General features: G+C 43.5%; 1 protein-coding gene across 3 annotated transcripts in view; it reads left to right on the top strand.

Moving 5' to 3' along the window:
* The window catches only part of PKIA (cAMP-dependent protein kinase inhibitor alpha), a 236,247-nt gene that overhangs the window by 100,939 nt on the left and 113,318 nt on the right, over positions 1-21,990 (top strand). The window lies entirely within an intron of this gene.

Here is a 21,990-nt window from a genome sequence, read left to right on the forward strand (position 1 = left end):
GATAGTATATTGCCCCTTAGGCTCAACCTCGACACCTAAGTATCTATAATACGGGGTGTAACTGATTGAAGTTCCGTATATGTTTAAGCTGACTCGCGATGACTTCTTGGAGCTGAACTTTACCATCTGAGTTTTATTCAGATTAATAATCAGACCATTGGTTTGGGTATAGGTCCATAGTGCCTCTGCTGATCTCCGTATGCCGCTAATAGTCTCATGGTCCATGATGACAAGGTCATCTGCATATGCTAAAACTACGCAATGGGCAGTTCCAATCTTGGGGGGACAGTTATTTTCCAGAGATAGTGCCTTTGGTATATCATGGACAAACAAGTTATACAATATAGGTGCCGTAACCCATCCTTGTTTCACACCACAGTCTTGAGCGATCTTATTAGTCTTATTCCCTTTTACATCTAACTTGAGGGAGACTGTGGTGTTATGATGTAATAACTTGAGATAGTATAATAGTCCTTTACGACATCCCAGATTTTCAAGCTTGGCCCACAGTAGTTCCCTCGGCACTAGGTCAAAAGCGGACTTGAAGTCTATGAACAAGGCATATAAAGGCGGATTGCCTGGTGTTCTAGCTTTGTTACAGAGAATGTCCATTACTACAAGGTTGTGTGTTGTGGAACATCCGCTCCTAAATCCACATTGAAAACGGTCAAGAATCTTTTCTTTGTCTGCCCATGTTTGCAGTTCTTGTAATAAGTATGCTGCAAATAGCTTGCCCGTACAGTCCAGCATAGAAAGTAGTCGATAGTTGCCAGGATCTGTACGGTCACCTCTCTTGTATACAGGAATCAAGATTACTGTCTGCCAAGTCTCTGGGACTTGTCCCTCCTTCAAGATCTTTTTAAAGAGTATTTTGAGGACCTCTGCCCAATATTTTAGATTACTTTTTAGTACGGCATTTGCTAATCCATTAGGTCCCGGGGCTCTGGAAGATAAGCTTTTTTATCCTGGTAATCAATAACTCAACAGATACTTTAAAAGGGGCTATAGGTCGCCCTCGCTGGTCCTCTTCTGTGATTTTACCTGATCCATACTATTCCGGGTTTTCAAAAATTCCTCCCATTGGGTAATACCGATCGGGTTGGTTAAGGGGTTGTTGGTATCTCCACAAGCTGTACTCAGCAGTCCCCATATCGATCAGGAGTTCCCAGAACATAGTATTTGGACTGTTGTTTGCCATCTGAGCAGTTTGGTTGCATAGCGTTTCTGCTTCAGCCATGTTCTATAGTCCTTCTTCAGCTTCTTACTTAGGGCCAGATAATTATGCGTTGTAATTGAAGCTTTACGTAATTTTCGCAGATCGGCTCTTAAAGTTCGCTTCGCATTTCTGATTTCAATGTCAAATTTGTTAATACTCTTAGCCTCTGGTGCCAGCATATTTGATTTAACTACTGCATGGCGATTTGAAAATGCTGTGATCCATTCTTCAATCTCCCTGCTGGACATAGCCAAGAGATCTGAATGACATAGATTAGGATTATTAACTGTATATTCTGTAGCACGTTTAATGTTATTATCAGACCACCGAATCCTAGAGAGAGCATGATTTGTCTTCAACTCTCCAATAGAGCTACATGATGTGTGCTGTATAACATAGTTAAATGAGAGTGTCAAAGTAGCGTGGTCACTCCAATCAATAGCCTTGATCACCATATCTGTGACCCAAGTAGTCATGGTGGGGCTTACATAAATGTAATCCAGTGTACTACTGGATTTGGAATTGCCCCATGTGGCTTTTCCCGGGTAATCATTGATGGTTCTGCCGTTTAAAATTTCAAAGTTCCATGACTTTAAGAAGTTAAACCATAACCATCCTTCCATGTTTATCCTTGTATGTGTCAGCTTGCCAGTTTTCTTCAGCAAAGGATTTTTACTTATGTTCGTCTCTCCAATCAGGTGGCAGTTAAAGTCCCCGGCGAAAATCACCATATTTTTTTTTGGTTCTGTCATCCAGTTCATCAATAATTCGTGGCAAGACTCCTGAATATGCTCTGTATATGAGGATTCTGGTGGATTGTATATATTGACCAACAGGACCGGTTCCATTATGCCCTTGCCAGGGAGATCTATTTCTACTGCTAATATGAATTCCTCCATATTTGTATAGATACGGGCAGATCTTTGTGGATGTAAAACGTCAGTTAGTAAACCTCCATACGGCCTGCCTCTTTGTCCCTTTTTTGCCAACACCTGATAGATGGTATATCCATTTAGGAGAACACTGGTCGTAAGCCACGTCTCCTGCAGACATATACAGGTATGGCCTGTTAGTAAGGGGATAGAGCCGTCAGGTGCTAATAGATTACTAAACCCCCGGCAGTTCCATGATATTAGGGTTAGATCTCATTGGCTTACTATTGCTCCTGGCAGGGATTCTACTAACCACTTAAGAACCTTTTGTATATCTGCCATCTGTATAGCGTTGCCTTTAGGCAGCTGAGGTAAGATCCTTTCTTCTGTTGTTGGCCTTGGCATCTGAGTCGGCCACTGTGGGTCAGTAATATTGGGATCAACATCTATTTCCACATCCACTTCCCTCAGAGTCATTTTAAAGGTGCGGAGTAACTCCGCAGTTGCTAAAAATTTGCAATGTAGAGCCGATGTACTCGAGTTCGTCACTTTCAAAGGTTCAACAAATTCAAAGTCCTCGGATCGTAACACTCTCAACTGCGGGATGGAATGCAATCGAGTCATCAATGCTGAACGGGTGATCGAGTCATGATTGCTGGATTGATAGAGGTTTTTAATCAAGCAGATTCTTCCATTTCTCAGCGCTGTACTGTTACCCTTATACTCCGCTAGTTCTGCTGTTGGTATCTGAGGGTCATTAGTTGGCAGAAGTGTAACATTTAATAAATTATTTGTATTATTCTGGGGCAAATTCATATCCTGATCTTCTTCATATAGAGATAATTCTGGTTCTAAACCACTGCTGATTGTGAGATATTACCTTTGTCATTAATAAGCCAACTGGTAAGTTTCCTATCCTTTCCTGCATTGCGCTTGCGGGCTCGTGCCGCTCTCTGTTTGACTTTCCTTTGTCCCTTTTTGGGCGTACTGCCTACAGTTGGTCTAGGGATTTCCTCCACTGACTCAGCTGAGTCAGGTAGTATAATTGTTGTCCTTTGTCGTTTTCTTCTTTCAATCGCTTTTTTAGTCAAACGTCTCTGTTTCCGCGGTAAGTAGATTTCCGAGTTGTTGGTAATGTTTGGGTCCAAAGTCCCACCGTCAGAGCCAACATGTGTATTGTCCTTAATAGGCTCGGGCTCAGGCTCCTGCGGGTTCTTCTTTTCTATATCTCCTGTCGCAAGTGCAAGGGTCACATCTAGTATTTTTCCGCACATTTTTAATAAGATGTTTAGTGCAAATTGTACCGATGCAACAGAAGCCTGCAAATCACGTAGGCTCATACAGCCTTCTCCTTGGTCGCTGTTGTTTTCAGGTTCCAGAGAGTCTAAATGAACTTCAAGATTAGGGGAAGCAGATCATCTATCTAATGCTTCACGTTGTAAAACTGATGACTGCTGTTGGTAACTGTTAGATCGATTACTCATGTTACCTCCAGGTCGCGGTGTCATGGCTCTCTGCATAGATAAACAGAGGTCTAACAGAGAGTTATTGTCAATTGTGCTCTCCCCTAGCCCCACTGAGTTGTTTGTCATACAGTGGCTACCCGGTTCCTTCTCCATACTAGGTAGTAGACTTGTGGGGTTTAGGGTACTTAGAGGTGGGAAAAAGTTGGTAATAACTCCTTTCTCTTTTGAGATAGGTATCATATCCTTGCCCTTTTTCATTCCTGTTGTAGAGGACCTGTCTTTCTGGTTCCGCAGGTTATACCTCATGGCAGAAGACTTCTTAACAGTTAACATACTAGATCTCTTCCTTCCCTTCAGTATCGAAGTGAGACAAACACAAGGAGTTCTGTCAACCAAATGTCCAGTAGAGCAACTTAAGTTGGATCTATAGGGCGCTCACAATCAAGTGTTGCAAATCACGCACAAAGGTTCTTAATGATATTATTATGCAGATCTTCAGTAATTAACACAGTCGTTGACGGGCCTCCCATTGTGTTTACAATCTATGGGCTTAGTTGCAAATCTGCCTGAGTGAGTCTAAATTAAATACTAGACTCAGTTCCAACGTTGATGGGAACATCTATATCCACGTTTATGCGTTACTCCCAGTGTTGCCTCTAGTTAACCTAACATTGTTCTAGGCACAGAGGACAACAACCAGTAACGCAGGCGCGCTGCAATGGAGAGAAATAGCAAGCCCGAAGGAGGGAGAGAGGGGCAGGGGGCGGGAGGGGAAGGGGGGAGAAACTGGGGGGGTGAATAAGGGGGGTGAGTAAGAAGCACCCGGGCACTCCGCCTCCTAGGTACCAGACCTCTCCGATGGTTACTTCCCCAGAGGCACTACAGCCCACGCTGATTTAGGGTGGGGAGGGGGGCCGATGCGGGGGGGTGAGAGGATGAGGGGAGAGGGAGGGGGGGCGATGCTAGGCGTTGCGAGGCGGAGGAGGGAGGACACAGTCCCTCAGCTCTCCATTCGCAACTCGCAGCACGCAGCTCCTCACCTTTGCTGCACACGCCTCACGCCTCACCCTCAGATCTCTGCCTCGTTCCGTTCAGTTCTGTTCCGCGATTCCGTGGCTCTCCCCAGCCCCTCCATGGTCCACACAGCCTCGATCCTCGCGTCTCACAAATCACCACTTCCGGCTATGCGACGCTCGAGGAAAGGACCCAACACCCACATCCACACCAGCCTCAGGCCGCGCGTCAAGCCACACCAGCAGTTACACAGCTTGTCTCGCCCTCGCAGTATACCGTGTAACGTGGCCGCTTCCGACGCAAATGCAAATAATACGCTATGAGTGGTGTCTAAAATAATATATATGTGAACATATGTCTTGGAAATTTCAGCTTATCATATGGGCTTTGAAAACGACTTTATGTCTGATATTTTTATATTCCAGGGAACGTTGCTGCAGTAACTCTTACTATTGCTGCAGTAACTCTTACTACTGTACTCTCTTACATCCACTCTCGCTGCATTCTCCACACAGGCACACACCCACCCAGAACATTCAAACACCCCCACTATCTCATTTCTACTGCCCAGGAGCTTCCATTTAAACAAATGATATGTATATTTCAGGGAACCTTGCTGCAGTCACTCACACTACTAGGGCAGTACAATGGTATTATCATTGTTAGTATTATTAGTAGGGTATTTATTGCGTGTGGACCTAGCTTCAGGAAGCAACAGAACATCTTCCAATCATAGAGGGAAGAACATGATGAGGGAAGCAGAGAAACAAGGAAGTGGGAAGCTAACAGCAGGGGAAGGTGAGGACGGTCTATTTGTCAGCAAAGGACATTGAAGCAACTAGCGAAGGTAACAGCAGGGATCAGATCACCCTGTCTCAGGTAGACTGGGGAGTGGAGGGTGTGTGCAACTAGGTGTTAGGCAGGGACGTCATGTCACCAAAATGCCAGGGGTAGCAGAAGTGATATCACATGACCTGTGACCTCTGATGACATCCCACAAAGTGATGTCATTTGACCCCGCCCCCAAGTGACATAATGGGAAATGATGGCACATGACCTTCAGATGCGTCTAGCACCGTGTTTCCACCCAGAACATTCAAACACACACTATCACATTCCTACTCATTCAGTCACCAGTCACTCACTCATACAGCGTCTCTTACATCCACTCTCGCTGCATTCTCCACACAGGCAAACACCTACTCAGAGCATTCAAACACACACACTATCACATTTCTACTGCCCAGGCGCTTCCATTTAAACAAATTATATGTATATATAATTTTTAATATGTAGCAAGGGAGACTGCAGGGGTAGAAACAGAGACAACAGGGGTCAAGACTGCGACCCCCGGTGATCCCAAAATGATATCCCTGGTGTTAGGTGATACATTTGTGGTGTGCCAACAGAGTGAAAGCCTTTTTTCGCTGTGGCTAATGTAATTGTGCTTACAGAAACACAGTTTGTGCATAATGCAAACCTTTTGCATGTCAAAATGTAACATAATAACAGTCTAGATCCAGTAAATGTATCTGGTATGCTACATTTTGACTGTTCTACAAATATCTGTAGAGTAAACAAAGATAACTAGATACAACGCAGTTGTAATACCTGATTTATTATGCAACAATTAGAAAAAAATAACCACACGCCACCAATACCAGGGAGTCAAATGTATTAACAATCTCTAACAAAACGTAGCCTAGCTATTTATTTTCTTTCTTTGTTTTTGGATCGACAGGCCGTCAAGATTGCACAAATCAAGCTATCCAAATGCTTTTCTTGTGATCTTTCCTCAAAACAACCTTAACACAGTTGTGTTCTCGGTTGATACTAACCATCAGGCACCTTCCTTTGCTCAGACTCTCAGAATGTATGCTTGATGTAGATTAGGGCTCTCGAATTCAGTTGCCTCATAAGTAAACTTTGTGGTTTCTTACACACAATTTGCTAAACTGGCGAATTGTGAATCACCTCAGCGAAAAAAGGTTTCTCCCTGTAAAAAAGGCAAAGGAAAATTTATTTGAAAAGAGGTAATTCTTTAAAATAGCACTGCTAAGGAAACAATTCATTTGTGGTGCCTATTAATCCATCCTTTATTTTTTTTAAAAAGTGTTATAAAAGTGTATTAATTCACTTAAAACAAGTAATTCAATATACGCTGAACTCAATCTGCTCGAAAAACTCAACATTTTGCATTGTTGCAAAATAGTAATTTAGCAAGTTTTCAACTCATTTCGCTATTGGCCAGAAGAACCACATTTTGTTCCCAGTCCTAGTGCGGAAATCTGGCACCTGCCCCTTTTTATCCGATCCTTTCATTATGAATTTGATGACAGGGCCTTGTATGTTGCTTAATTTCCACCACTCGCTCTTCACGGTGTCCACAAGCACATTCTACCCCGATCCTCCATTCTTCTGGATTCATCATTTGGCCATGATTCTAAGAATGTGGCTCTTCCATCTGAAACGGATTTGTATAGTAAGCCCTTTTCACATTTCCCCACCCAAGTCTTGTGAAATCCAATCTACCCCTACAACCTGACACTATGTTAGGCCATCAACATCATTGTGACTTGAGAGAAAACATATCTCCTGTTGCCACAGGCTTTGAAAAGCATATTCCAATCAGTGCAGTTTTGTTTTTTGCTTCTCTTCCATATCAGTAATAATGGAAGGCCTGGCTATGTCTGGCTATGTCATGCAAAGCTTTTTGTGGCAAATATTTTTGCAGATCTCAAAGTGCGTGTGTTTGATATCTCCAGACATTTTGCATAGAGAAAGCTTTTCACTCTACTGTTTAACTTGATTTCATTCCTTACTACTTTATTTCTGCCTCTTTTTACTTTCAATATCATTTGTTGTATCCATTTTCCTGGAATATGGAGTGTGAATTAATTTCAGAGGCTGTTAAAGCACACACAAAACATGGCTAATGACAATTATGTTAATTGTATGTAATGCATCTCACCTAATCAGGATTCATCAAACGAGTCAAGTTTAAGGCCATTGTGTTAAGAGAATGCTATGCCATGTCTTCCCAACTTCCTTACAATCTTCCATCTAGCAGGATAGAAGATTACCCGACAGGGGCATCATGATCGTCTGACAATAGCATCCAAATGACTTCAGTTCCAGAGTCTTTTGTGACATCTGCACCAAAGGGACTTCCAGGAATCTTTCCTCAGTACCAAGCATTTGGCACAGATATGTCAAACAGTCAGGATACTGTTCTTGATGTAATGATCTCTCAAGGTCAGTATAAAACAAGAGCAAGTACGGAGCTGGAACATTTAGTGCATGGAGCCCCATTCAAAGACCTATATGACAGCATGAGTTTGTGACTATAATATTATGGCCACCCGGAATCATTAATATTAATCTCTAAATGTTGGCAAGCCTAAGCACTCTGAAACTACTACAGTGATGATTTGGTGCAGTATTAGTGCCTATTTGCATAACATATAAAAGTATGCAGGAATCTCAATCAGAATGTCAAGCGCACTCGAAGTGCAGTTACTGCTGTGGAAAGAGCCCTTTTCTCGCTGTGCCATGATCGGGCAGAGAATCCCCTGCTGCAGAGTGAAGCTTTGTGAGAGACCCCGTGAATGGGAGAAAGAACTGCCCATTGTCCCTCCTGTGTTGATAACGCTGTGAGCAGAGGAAGAGGAAGCATTTCAAAAACAGAATGCAGCGCGAGGTGCCCGCAGAGTGCGCTCTATGTGCAGTTACTGCTGTGGAACAAGCCTTATTCTTGCTGTGCTATGATAGAGTTGAGAATCCCCTGCTGCAGAGTGAAGCAGTGTGAGAGGCATGGCGAATAGGAGAAAGAATTACCTATTAGAGCTCCTCTGTGTTGATGTTGCTGTGAGCAGAGGAAGAGGAAGCACTTCAAAAGCTGACCGTGGCGCAAAGAGCCCACGAAGTGCAGTCAAAGAGCAGTTGGGAATGAGCCTTTTTCTCACTGTACCATGATCAGGCTGAAAATCCCTTGCTGCAGAGTGAAGCCGTGTGAGAGACGTGATGAATAGGAGAAAGAACTTCATATTGTCCCTCCTCTGTGTTGATGTCATTGTGAGCAGAGGAAGAGGAAGTGTTTCAAAAATAGACCGCAGCACAATGCTCCTACGAAGTGCACTCTAAGTGCAGTTACTGCTGTGGAACAAGCCTTTTTCTTGCTGTGCAGTGAACGTGCTGCAAATCCCCTGCTGCAGAGTGAAGCTGTTTGCGAGACGTGACAAACAGGAGGAAGAACTGCCTATTATGCCTCTTCTGTGTTGATGTCATCTGTGTTGATGTCACTGTGAGCAGAGGAAGAGGAAGCACTACAGAAACTGATCGCGGCTCTAAGTGCAGTTACTGCAGTTTATGCAGAGTATTAAGAAGCTCAGGGTAAGTTCTCCTATTGAAGATGTCCACTCTTGCATTGAGAAGTAAGACAGGAACCCATTTGCTACACGTTAGAACAAAACCTGTGTTTGACCTACTTCTTGCAGAAATGGAAACAATGTTAATGATGGGCTATGACATATTTAAATATCAAAAGCCGATAATGACAAATACTGAACGGGGAGCACATGTAATTCGTTAAATACTGGTCGTCAATTGACGGGAGCGTAGAGAGGATTTGAGTTGGATCGCTATGTACTTAGCCTCTGATAGAACTGAGGGTGGGATCAGATACAAACAATAGGACATCTTCTGGTTGATAGCCTCATGGAGTACAGATGGCTTCAGCTTAAGGCTGGTAAAGAAATGGATACAGTGAAAAGATTCCACATTATTAATTTACAAGAGGTTTGGTTAAGAAAGACGCCTTTTTTGGACGGTTATATAACAGGTCTCCAACCTGCTTCACAGGGTTCCTAAGGGCATCTGTATGGTGGTCTCCTTACAGCAATCCAGACTGACTTGAGAATGGTAGGTAATGATCTACATAACATCTAGGAGTCCTTGCTGTTGTCTTAACACCTAATAAAGGCTGTACTGATCCGGGGGGTGGGGCTTCTCACTATCAACACATACTGGAGTCATACGGCCTGCCTGCAAAGATATATAGTTGACTGTGTGGGTGGGCTTCTCTCTGATTGGTAAAGTGGAAACAATGCCCACAATGTGCTTATTGTTGGAGATTTGAACTGTAATTATGCTGGTTCTCTGAATGATACTGCTGCTAACAAGAAAGGGGCAGTCCTTAGTGTGGTGGACAATGCTATGAGATGGGGGGCTCTCATGCATGAGTGGGGCTTGGCTTGTCTCAATGTGACATTCACTAAGGACAATATACCAGACCATACATGGCATACATGGCAACTCGTTCATGATAGATGGGAACAATAACAAAGTTGGACAGGAGGTCAAAACATTGGGTTTCTACTTGGATTCTAACTTTTCCTTCAAAAGACAACTGAGTTCCCTGGCATCCTCATTTGCATACACGTGCAAATTAATCCGCTCAGCCAAACCATTTCTGTCAGACACTAGCTGCCTCACACTCGCTAGAGCCCTTATACTATCCCGCCTTTACTATTGTAACGCCCTTTACCTGGGAACCACCAAGGCTACCATCAGCAAGCTACAAACCATCCAGAATAACGCCCTGAGAGCAGCCCTGGGCATCCCCAGAAGAGAGCACATTTCACAACTCAGCCAACAGAACAACTAGCTCTCCACCAGAGACAAAATTCTCCTAAAAACGGCATCACTTACCTACAAATCTCTTAACAATGCCACCCCGATCTACTTGATCAACAGATTCCATAGACAAGCCTCCTCGAGACCCCTCAGAACTGCATACAAAGACTGCCTCTCTGTCCCAAATTTCAAACTTGCCACTATAGGAGGTAACAGTTTCCCGGTAAAAGCAGCCAAACTGTGGAACTCCTTGCCTCCCAACCTTAGAGTAGACATGCCTTACCTGAATTTCCAATCCAAGGTAGTTTCATGGCTGAAAACGAAGGTCCCACTTTGTACTCTTATTTATACTGTATATATTGCCTGTTCTCCTCATTATGCTTTGTATATACTTCCATTGTCAAAATGTACATTTTATATTTTGTAACTAAGCTTCGCATATTCTTGTAAATGCTGCACCCTGATACCCCTGGGTATATCCACGCATTATAAATCATAAAACAAACAAACAAACAAACAAACAAAGGGACACTTCTACACTAGATTATATATTCACCACTCAGGATATGTAGGACAAAAGTAGCGGGTTCAAGATTTTTGAGTCTATCCATTGTGATTGCCTCATCCTGTGAAGTACATTTGCCTCTCCTATTTTGAGCAGGGAAACATTCATGGTCATGTATGTGTTAACAAAGCCCTCTGGCACTGGTTTGATATGTGGCCAAAGGTTGTGGAGTGATTTAATGCAAACCTTCCATACGCTTGTAGCCGTCTTACTGTTGAAGAGAACGCTGATCTTTCTCAGTCTCCTCCTTTTCTGCTTTCAACACAGATAAGGCCACCATGAGCAATAAGAATATTTTAGGTCAGGGTCATACTGGGAGCAATAGGGATAAACGCACATACGATGATAAGGTTCATGAACAGAAAAGGGTTTATAGATGGCAACTGTATGAACTCAAAAAGACTAATCACTTTCAAGAAGGCTATTGAGAAAATATTATTAAGAAACTTGAACTGACCTTCAAAAACTGGTTAAAGGATTAACAATATTGTGTTACCAACTGGAAGCAGAGAATATGTTGAAGGTCCTCACAACCAATAATACTAAGAGATTATGGAAGCTTGTAAATGGGGATCCAGACTTCCAGGTACAAACAACTTAATCCTATTCCAGAACAAACTTGGATAAATTACTTTGAAGACCTATATGGTGTTACTTTTGCTCAAACCCAATTGAACTTCCCATGACTAATGTCCCTTGGGACTTGGCTATGGACATTGAGGACATTAAGAAGGCCAATCCATCAAGAGCCCAGGTTGCAGATGGGTTGTCGAACCTGGTTCTGAAGGGAAATTGTGCATTATGGGCAGACATTGTACAAAAGCTATTTTCAAACACTTTTAAAACTAAGACTATCCCACTTTCCTAGAAAACCTCCTCTTTGTTTCCTGTTTTCAAAAAGAGGGACAGATGCCACAGTTGAATTATCGACCTATAGTGTCTTGGATGTGGAAAGTAAAATAATCCCTTAATGCTTGGTCACTTCAGACGAGGAGTGTGGATGAACCAGGCAGGATTTTGCCAGGGACTGGGAACCTAACTTAATGAATTTCTTTTGCTAGTCCTGCTGAAGGCCAAATGGAGTGTTATAATACCTTGTTTTTTTAACATTCATAGGCCTTGCGTCGGTCTTCGACAGGACGAGCAGGAGTTTACTCTGAAAAAAATTGAAAAGTTGGAGGATCCCACAATACATTTTGGAAACTGTAATAGCTCTTCGTTCTGCTACGAAAATTAAAGTGCACTTAGATGGCAGTAGACAAATGTCCGGGCCGTTAATACCTATAGAGAGCTCTGTCAGGACCGTGTCCAGGCACTTTTTCATTTGTATTTGTCTGATTTGGAGAGCCATCTCAAATTGGCTAGAGCATATCTCCTGAGCTTAGGTGCGCTGGCCATGTATTATCTTGCTTATGCCGATGATCTTGTTATCTTGGACCAGACCCCTGTAAGGATACAGCGTTCCTTGGATGTTCTCTTCACTTATATGAAAAACCAGAAACTAGCTATTAATCCCCAAAAATCCCAAATTATGGTTTATTCCAGCAAGAAGACGAGGCCCTGTTTTTGCTGGAAAATCAATGGAGAAACAATGGACATTGTAAACCAGTATATCTATCTGAGATTTACAATATATAATCGTCCTCAGTCAAGATTGCGCCTGGACAAATTGAAACAAAAGTGCAGCATATTTGTTGCACAAATGAGAAGGATAAACACAAAATATGGTTGGTATTCCCTCCTGCCGGGGATAAAGTGTCACAGAGATTTCGTTTAATCACAAAGATTCTGAATCACAAAAATTGGAGAAGCTTGTTTGGCGGAAAGTTTTGGGTCTACCGAATTGTGTACTTGTCTGCTCTATAAAATACAAAAGTGGCCCTCTTTCAATCGCAATACAGATTAAGTGGAGAACCGTGACCTTATACAGAAAAATTGTGGTTCCTCCCAAAAATGCCATGTTGTGAAACTCAATGATCTGATGATCAATAATAGCTCCTTTCACCTAACTAACTCAGGGAAAGAATGCAAATCTCTTTTGAGCCAAAATAACATATCTAGCGAAACTTTGCAGGTTACACCCCATACAGTTAGAAAAGTGCTCTGGGAACAAGATTGGGATACAACTAGAGGCTTAATTGGCAAACACTCCTTATTTTGTGATTTGTTACAACAAGATAAAGTGTATTACCATGTAGAGCCCTATATCAAAATATTTCCCTGCCCCAAATGGCGGCTTATGTTTTTAAGATTACAATTTAATCTATGGCCTACCTTGAAGGAGGCTCAGGGGGCTAGACTGGGGATTCCTAGAGATAAAAAGGTCTGCTGGTTTTGTTTTGAGGAGGGTGTAATCGAGACATTAGAGCATCTGGTAATAGAGTGCCTGAATACACTCCCTTCTAGATTCAGTCATTTTGGCTTGTTTCTTAGGGAAAGGAGGCTATACGCATGAACCCACTTTTGGAACGAAATTCAGCCAGGGGGCATATCTCCTTGACCTTCACTGTAATTAGATGCATACAGGAGATTCTTAATTCTATTAAGATCAATTAACTGTTAGGTGACACCTGAGATTGTATGCATAGTATGACTTTTTTAATATATTTGTATGAAGTTTCACTGGCAGCTGTTAGATAGGTACAGGTGATTCTAAATTTTGTGGTGATTACTTAATCAATGAAGAGATAATTATGTATTTTAGATACTGAATGATTTTAATGTACTTGTATTTGTATATTTTGATTCTGCTCTCATTACATAATGTTCTAATTAATTTTATTTATTTATTGAGCATTTGTGAGTCACTTATTCGTCAAGTAAATTGTCTTTCAAAGCGCCCACAAGGCAACAGGGAGGGAACATGGGAGGGAAAACAAATATAACAATAAAAGATAGAGGCAGACCTAGTAGGCCTTGTAAGAATTCAGAACGTGCAAGTGCGGAGAGAGAAGGAATGAGGGAGTTGGTAAGTGTTAGGTGTATTAAGAGGGAAGTGCTAGCAAGTCAGCAGCTGTAAGTGCCTGGGTGTAGTGGTCAGCCACCAATAAATAGGCAAGTGCAGGCCTGTGGTGACATAGGCCAGTGGGTGCCAGGGCAAATTGCTAGGAGGGGTGGAGGCTGTAGGTAATTGGGTGTGGGATGTTTGCTGAAAGAGCAAAATGTTTAGGTTCTTGCAGAACCAAAAGGTGGTTGTGTTCCTGTTTCAGATCAAATGGTTGATTTCTCTAGTGTTCTGTGCCCGTGATTGGAAGTTTTGGCCCGCCGATCTTTTTAGTACGAATGCAGAGTTCACAAGGTTCCTTTGGGATGTTGATCAAGGATGTTTTCTTGGGTTGTATTTAGTAAACTTGTTGCAAGTCTAGCTGTAGCAGCATGACAAAGCACCGGTTTGAAAGACATTTTCCAGATATTTCTATGACTTCTAGTGCATTTTAATGACATGCATGCCTTGTGCATGCTTCACTATGCCATGCTATGATCTGCTACATGTAGTTTCAGGTTTGATTGCCCATCAAGGTCTCTGACTGTTCTCTACACAAACTTGCTCAAATTCTACATTCCAACTCCAAATAATCATACCAACTAATTAAGCACCTCTCAAAAAATAAATCAAGCATCAGAACACTACACCTCTTCAACCAACTTGCACACCACCGCCCTACCGGATGCACCCTAGAACCTCAGGCACATGAGGCTCCCCTTCAGACACAAATGCCTCTATGCGATTGACACAAAGCACCTAGAAATTGACCCTCACACACAGTTGAGGCTGCATGAACCCAAAAGCAAATCCCACTAACCTGATAGTGCCATGCATTTTTAGTCTTGCCTTGGTTGTGGATGCCTTGTAGTTTTTCTTTCTAGCAGATATATGCAGTTGATGCAGATGAAAACAGAAGTGCATGGATTCTAGGCAAACTTCTTTTATTTGTTGTCAAGGTCAGAAATAATAAATCCCCAAATGTCACCAATATATCCTTAGCAACTCATGTGCACACATACATTCTACAAATGACTTCACTCACCCAGTGAAATCATACAAGCAAGACAGCCAGCTCATCACACATTCCCCCTTTTCCAAAAAACAATAGAGGAAAAGAAGAGACACTCGCCCACCTACCTCTTACTTGGGCATAGACAACAGAACACACATACCTTACAGAGATGACAGCAGTGAATTCTAACAGCACAGGACATCATAGCACATTCATGCCTTACACAGGCAAAATATTCACTTCACGTCGGGGAGGAACGTCCTGTGGGGAACACTGGAGATTTCCAGGTAGCCCTCTGCACCCTGGGCCTCTTTTGTGCGATAGCCTATTTTATTTCCAAATGTTCGCATAGGAAATGTTTTGACCTTGCTGAAAATATGTAATATATATCCACTTTCAAAGTTATGTCACGGCCTCTTTCAATTCCCAATCCACCCCTGAATCCACAACTCAGCTGGACTGACTAGCTAACCACCAGAGAACTTATAACTGCAACCGTTGGCCACATGGGATACCGTTAAACAAGGCTGAAACAGAAAAACCTACAAGAGGAAGACAATCAATTTATGTCCAATGCATTGCAAGGTGACAACCCACTGGCAATCCCAAACACAATACAGCTAAATCCCCAACTGTAGCTCAACCACACTAAAAGCATCATGTTAAATCGGTAAAAGGAATATGTTTTCAACCATCTGAACAAAACAAAGTATGCACTTTCTCAATGCTTCACCACAGCAGCCGCATTTTAAATTAATTGTTTTTTTTGTTTTAATTCTATATTGATTAAAAATTAATTTAACCTTAACGATGCATTTCAATACAGAACAGTAAATATAAAAGGAAAGAAAAAGAATTAGTAGAAACAAAACAGTGAAATCACACATTTTTTAATAATACAAAGTCATAAAAATCAACACTTTCTCTTCATTTCAGAAAAATAGTTAAAATTCAATTTCCATCCAAAATACTAGAAACTAAAAGTCTCATTCAGATTTAGACTGTGAAAAATATTTATCACTGAGACCACAATTGATATTTTCAAATCGAGAATACATTTTTCCCAGAAGGAATCCTGGTCCATACTTTTACAAATATCAAATCTCTGCAAATGCAGGTACCTCCTAGATCTCAGTTGTGGACATTCCACCAATAAGTGCCACCACGTTTCAATCCTATCTTCCTGGTGGCAGAACCTGCATTGAACCTCAATTACAAATATCATAGTCCTCCTATAAAGTACTTCCTTAGTCAGGAATTGATTCAATCTAAAGCAAATAAATATGTTTCTCATCTTGCTACATGGGAACCTTTCCAAGTATGGGGAAAGAGTCCCTCTACACTTATGTTCCGATTGTAAATGTGACAGAGAGGCCTAACCGTGCAGTCTTTCAATATTGTTAGACCAATCCTGGTCCATTAGCTTGCATTTCTTCCTGTTTGGACTATTCAGCAATTCATCAGAAGTGAATTTAAGATCTTTCAATATACACTTGCAACGTGCTCTAAGCTTTCCCAGAATCAGGACTTGCCCTTGGTTCATAGCCTCTGCAAGGTCCCGATATGAGGTCTTTCTGCAAGGTTGCAACAGTTTCCCATAAAATGACAAGAGATGCCATTGGTCCTTTGCTTTTATCAAGGTAAGGCCACATTTGTGTCTAATGGCTGCTACCGGAACAGAGTCTGAAACACCCAGCACCTTACGCCAGATCACACCTTCAATCAAGGAAATGTAATCCAGGGCCCATTCGTCCAACAACTCAATACCATACAGGAGTTTTGGGCAAATCTTTCCTTCAAAGAATTTTATAAACAGTAGGTACAAGTGAAAATGTGAAGAATCAATGCTTGATATGTTTCATTTGGGGAATATAAAAGTCAGCTTTTGCTCATACTTTATCTGGAGAACAAATAAATGGAAACACAGAGATTAAAAAGACAGGGGGCCAAAATACACCATATTATAAAATTCAAGCCGTTATACGTTGGCATCTTTTAAGTCAGAGTCCTCCTGATTCAGCTGCACTCTTACATGTAAAAAAAATCTATTTCAAAAGACCTTTGGGGATCCCCCACTGCCTTAATTTTCCCATAATTTGGCTCTAATAACTGTATCAGAGGCACTGTATAAATCCAATGCCACCAAGTGTATTACTGGTATGTCCCCCTATTAACAGAATCCTGAAGACAGCCCAACAGGAACCCATTCAAATTGGTTCCATGAGATTTCAGAAAACCTGTTTGAGAAGGGGAAATCAAGTCATTGCTGTGTGCCCAAGACGCCGGGTGCTTCAGTATCATGCTTGCGAAAATTTTACTATCTGAAACCAGGGTAGTTATTGGACAGTAATTTGTTAAGGATGATCTACCCCCCTTTTTATAAATCAGGATTATATAAGAAGTCCCCAAGCTAACTGGTTAGGTGCCTGTCTTCAGTATATCATCAAAGAGAAAATTCAAAATCCCAGCCCATACCAAAGGGGCAGCCTTAAACATCTTGTTAAAGGGGGGGCACTGTTGTGTGGCTAAGGAAATGGCTGCCGCCTGAGAAGCTTCGGCAACGGCACGGACATCCTCTCAAATATCCTGCGACTTGCCCCCCAGTTCTCCCCCTGGAACCTGTGACATAGATATGTGAATGTGAGGGGCAGCACCTGGTCATAGAGGCAACCGATAATGGTCCCCCGGTGAGGTGAGTGGAGGAGAATGCTGTCCTGGGCCAACATCCTGATCCCTGAACGGCCCGCTGTGCAGAAAGGCTGCCCGGGATAAGAACCACTTGGAAGAATAATGACCCGCAAATGTGGTCGGCAACCAGCACTGAGGTGGTGCATGAGGGATATGGAGCACTGACTACACCGTAGCAGCGAGGCCACTGCATGGTGTGATGCCCCTCCCCCGCATTACTATCCAGATGGTCCAGAGTGGATAGCGTGGGAGGCCGCCCCTAGCACAACCTCCTAGAAGGCACACCGGACATGTTGGAGGCCGGCAGCTGTCATCCACACCCACAGGTGAGGCCCCTGTCATCCTGACTCCCCCAGACATAACAGTTTGGATGAAAAAGCTCACCCCCTGCGTAGCCGTAAAGCCTAAATGGAACGCCTCATCCAAGCGCAACTTCCCTGAATCCTGGAGGAGAGGTTAATGGCACTGGGAAAGGGAAAAATAAATAAATACATTAATTAAAAGTACTGGCCACTGCGGCCCGTTCGCTGCTCATATCCCAGGGATGAGAACCCGGCAACCTGCACTCAACAGCACCCAACACTATTAGCTCGGGGTCTCCCCCTGACAGCCCGGTCACACGACCACCCGGGAATGTGTAAAATCCCCCCGGCCTACACTCTCTGTTAATGATAAATGGGGGAATCAATCCATTACTGGGGAAGGAAAAAAGAAACTGCAAGATCCACAGGGTGCCAGGACAATGTTTATATCTGGTTGTCTTTGTACAGTCAACTACAAGACCTGCACTTAGTGGAGAACGGGGACTGTGCTATAACTTAGTGAAGTTTTATGGAGCGACAATAGAGGACGCAGCATAGAACTGACTAGAAACAATATCACTCCTTAATGTTTCTTTTGCGCGGATACCACTGACAATACAGGTGGCGCCTGTCCAGTCCAGGGGACAGTACAAAAAATCTCCTGCATGGGCCCATCGTAACACAACTATCTTGGAGCGGAAGGTGCTCATAAACAAGATCTAACGTGGAAATGCATCCATAGCCCAATAACTGTCCCATGGAGGTAGCAACTATCTAATTTCCTGAGACAAAACCGGTCATAGATCCGGCGAGCCGCTCCCCGCTCGTCGTCAAAGGGCAGGTGAGGGCGAAGACAAAGTGGTCACCCTGCAGCGGGAAGTGGCAGCAACAGACTGTCAAGAAAGTGGTGCTGAGGAATGAGGACCTGGAGGGCCGATCCACTTGAAAGAATATCCACATTCTGGGAATACCAAAATCCACACTAATAGATAAAATGGAATAATTTGTGGAGAAGCTGCTGGTGGAGATCCTGGGAGACCCCCTCTCACAAACATGTGTATGGTGGAACAAGCAGACCGATCGCTGACACTGAGGCCCCCGCCTTGGGCCCCGGAACGCCCTATCATTGCCAGAATATTTAGCTACCACAGCAGAGACATCCTGTTCTGCTCTGCCAGAGACAAGAAAGAATTAAGGTGGGGACCACCGCAATTCGGTTCTTCCCAGACTTTAGCCCATCGGTTCAAGTCCTTTCAATCGGTAAAAAATACCCTACGAAAAAAGGAAGTACAATACTCCATGATATACCCAGCTAAGCTAACAGTGCACTATAATGGCCCTGAGACCTTCTTCACCTCCCCAGAAGCTGCAGAGCGATTTGCATTGAACCTCCCTGACCTTGGGAGTTCGCCTCAACACTCGCCCTGAAGTCATCTTTGCATTCTATTTTGAAATACTGTCCTGCTGCCCCAAGACTCCACATTGAAGGTTCCAGAGTTGATGGACAGGACCGCCGAATCACGAGTTGTGGGCATCGCCACAGGGAGCCAACTGGACATCCGCAGCACCCGGATATCCACAGGCACTGCAGACACTGTTGAGAGTTTGTTTATGAGGAATGTTTGGGAGGGGGGGATGGGGGCTGGTAGGTTTATCTTTCTGGCGTGGTTGGGAGAGGGTGGGTACTGATGTTTGTTATAGTAAACGTTTACTTAAGGTAGTTTACACCAGAAATAGGGGGAGGACTCAGAGTCCAGTGCAATGAAGAACAATTCGATCCACACAGCATACCACAGAAACATGCCGCTTATGGACCAAGTGTGGTCCAACCATGTGGGACTTACAGTCCTTGGAACACCACTTTACTGCACGCACCATGGAAACACATAAAGCAAGGGAATAATTGGACAACGTGTTGTCAATAACGTCAAGGAATATTCGGGGGTTTACTAACCAGAAGAAAGCCCAGTTAATTGCAAATTATAGCAAGAGCATACTATAAATGTACTATGCCTACAGAAAAAGCACCTAGCTCGAGGTGCGGCTCTCCCCAGGTTGGCAGGGTGGGGGGTTCACAGGTACTGCTCCTCATACACCACACACTCTAGAGGGGTGGCCACATATATACACAGCTCCTTGGAGTTTAAGTTGCATGAACAAATTAATGATGGCGAGGGGTGATATGTTATACTAGCCGGGAAGTCTCTGGATGAAAGCGTCTATTGATAAACATAAACGCACCAAACATAGACTCCCACACATTTTTTTCACCAGTGTGCCAACCATATTCACAAGTTTCCGGACTATGACATCATTTGGTTAGGCGATTTTAATATGGCCATCACATTAGAACTGGACAGGTCTACTACCGCACAGCAAACACTACCATGAGCAGCCGAGGCATGACTTGCATGATGTTTGGTGAGATAAGTACCCAGCTAATAGGGAATACTCCTTTTTTTCAAACATTCATGGTTGCTCCTCAAGAATCGATTACATCGAGACCACTTCCCCGCTGGCCAGGAATGTTTTGGATGCTAAGATACACCACCCCCCCCCCCACTCTTTTGGACCACTCCCCAGTACTGATACGCATTGCAGGAGTAACATGGGGCTCTGAAACAGCTGCGATGATGGTTCAGAGCTAGTGTTCTGGAAGATGTAGCGTTCCACTGGGAAATCGGTCAGGACATACAGATTTATTTTCAAATTAACGAGGGCTCGGTTCCTGAACCACAGGTGATCTGGGAGGTCTTTAATGTATATGTCAGAGGATGTTGTATATCAAAAGAAGGGCGGGTGTTGAAGGCCCTGCGTAGATCTATTCAGGTGCTGAAAATGACCACAAAATAACTAGAAGCCCAACAGGGGACCCATGACACGCCAGAGGTACGTAACACCCCGAGAGCAAAAAGAGAAGAACTTGACAGTCAGGTAGGAAAGGTTCCTCGGAGACCCGGTGGCTGCCACATAATACGAGGAAGGTGACCACCCCAGTAAAACCTTAGCATGGGCTATTAAATGAGAGCATCAACTGATGCCTATTGTCGAGAGAGAGGGCCAAAACGGGTGTGCCATTAATGACCTCATAGGAATTAACAGCACATTTTGGGAATATTATGACTGGCTGTACACATCCCACTCTAATGCGGAACACAATATTATAGTGCAATACCTAGATAAGATAGCCCTGGGATGGCTAGGCCTAGACCAAGGGGAGTCTTTGAATGCATCCATAACCGAAGAAGAGATTTGTAAAGCAATTCTCTCTCTCCCTAATGGGAAGGCCCGGAGGCTTGATGGGATAACGGCTAATTTTCATAAAATTTACATACATTTGTTGCTGCCATACCTGCTTGAAATGTATGAGAACACCCTATCCACAGGCACCCTGCCGGACTCTACGAGAACGGCCTTGGTAACAGTGCTCCATAAACCAGAAAAGGACCCCTGAAAATGCACATCATACAGCCCGATGTCTCTAATCAATGCAGACAATAAAATTCTAGCAAAACTATAAGCGGACTGACTTTTGCCAAATATGCCTGCACTGATCCTCCCAGATCAGGCAGGCTTTATTCCATGTCGATCGACTCAAAATAATCTGAGGCAACTATTAACACTTATGCATAATGTCGACCCAGAAGTTCCCATGGCGATGGCGGTGCTAAACGCGGAAAAGGCCTTTGACTCTGTGGAGTGGCCTTTTCTGTTCAAGATCCTCTGCCACTCAGGATTTGGCCTTACATTCATATGCTGGGTCCGCCTGCTTTATACAGCACCCAGGCGGTTATGTACACAAACGGTATAACATCAGACTACATCTACCCTACGCGGGCAACACGTCAGGGATGCCCCCTTTCACTGTTCCTCTTTGCCCTCGCAGTGGAACCACTGGCCTGTTACATACTCACCTCTGATTGCCGTTTCCCTATATGCAGATGATATGGTACTGTACATCAAACATCCCAGGCTGAACTTACCTCCACGGATACAATAGATACGGAACTGCTGGAACACAGAGTCGACTCATTGACCCTCTTGCCAGTCTCTCAGGCGGCCCGCATCATGCTAGCTAAAATGGTTGTCCTGTCCAAACTGCTCTATATATTCAATAACCTACCCTTCTGGCCCCCGATGCACTTCTGGCCCGGGATAAAAGCTTAACGATACGATTGGCCTGGTCCAGTAGACAAGCCTCAGTGGCTTTACAACACCCTTGTGGTATCATTTGA

The sequence above is a fragment of the Ambystoma mexicanum genome, chromosome 5q (genome assembly GCF_040938575.1).
Source record: "Ambystoma mexicanum isolate Mex_15411 chromosome 5q, UKY_AmexF1_1, whole genome shotgun sequence".
NCBI lineage: Eukaryota > Metazoa > Chordata > Amphibia > Caudata > Ambystomatidae > Ambystoma > Ambystoma mexicanum.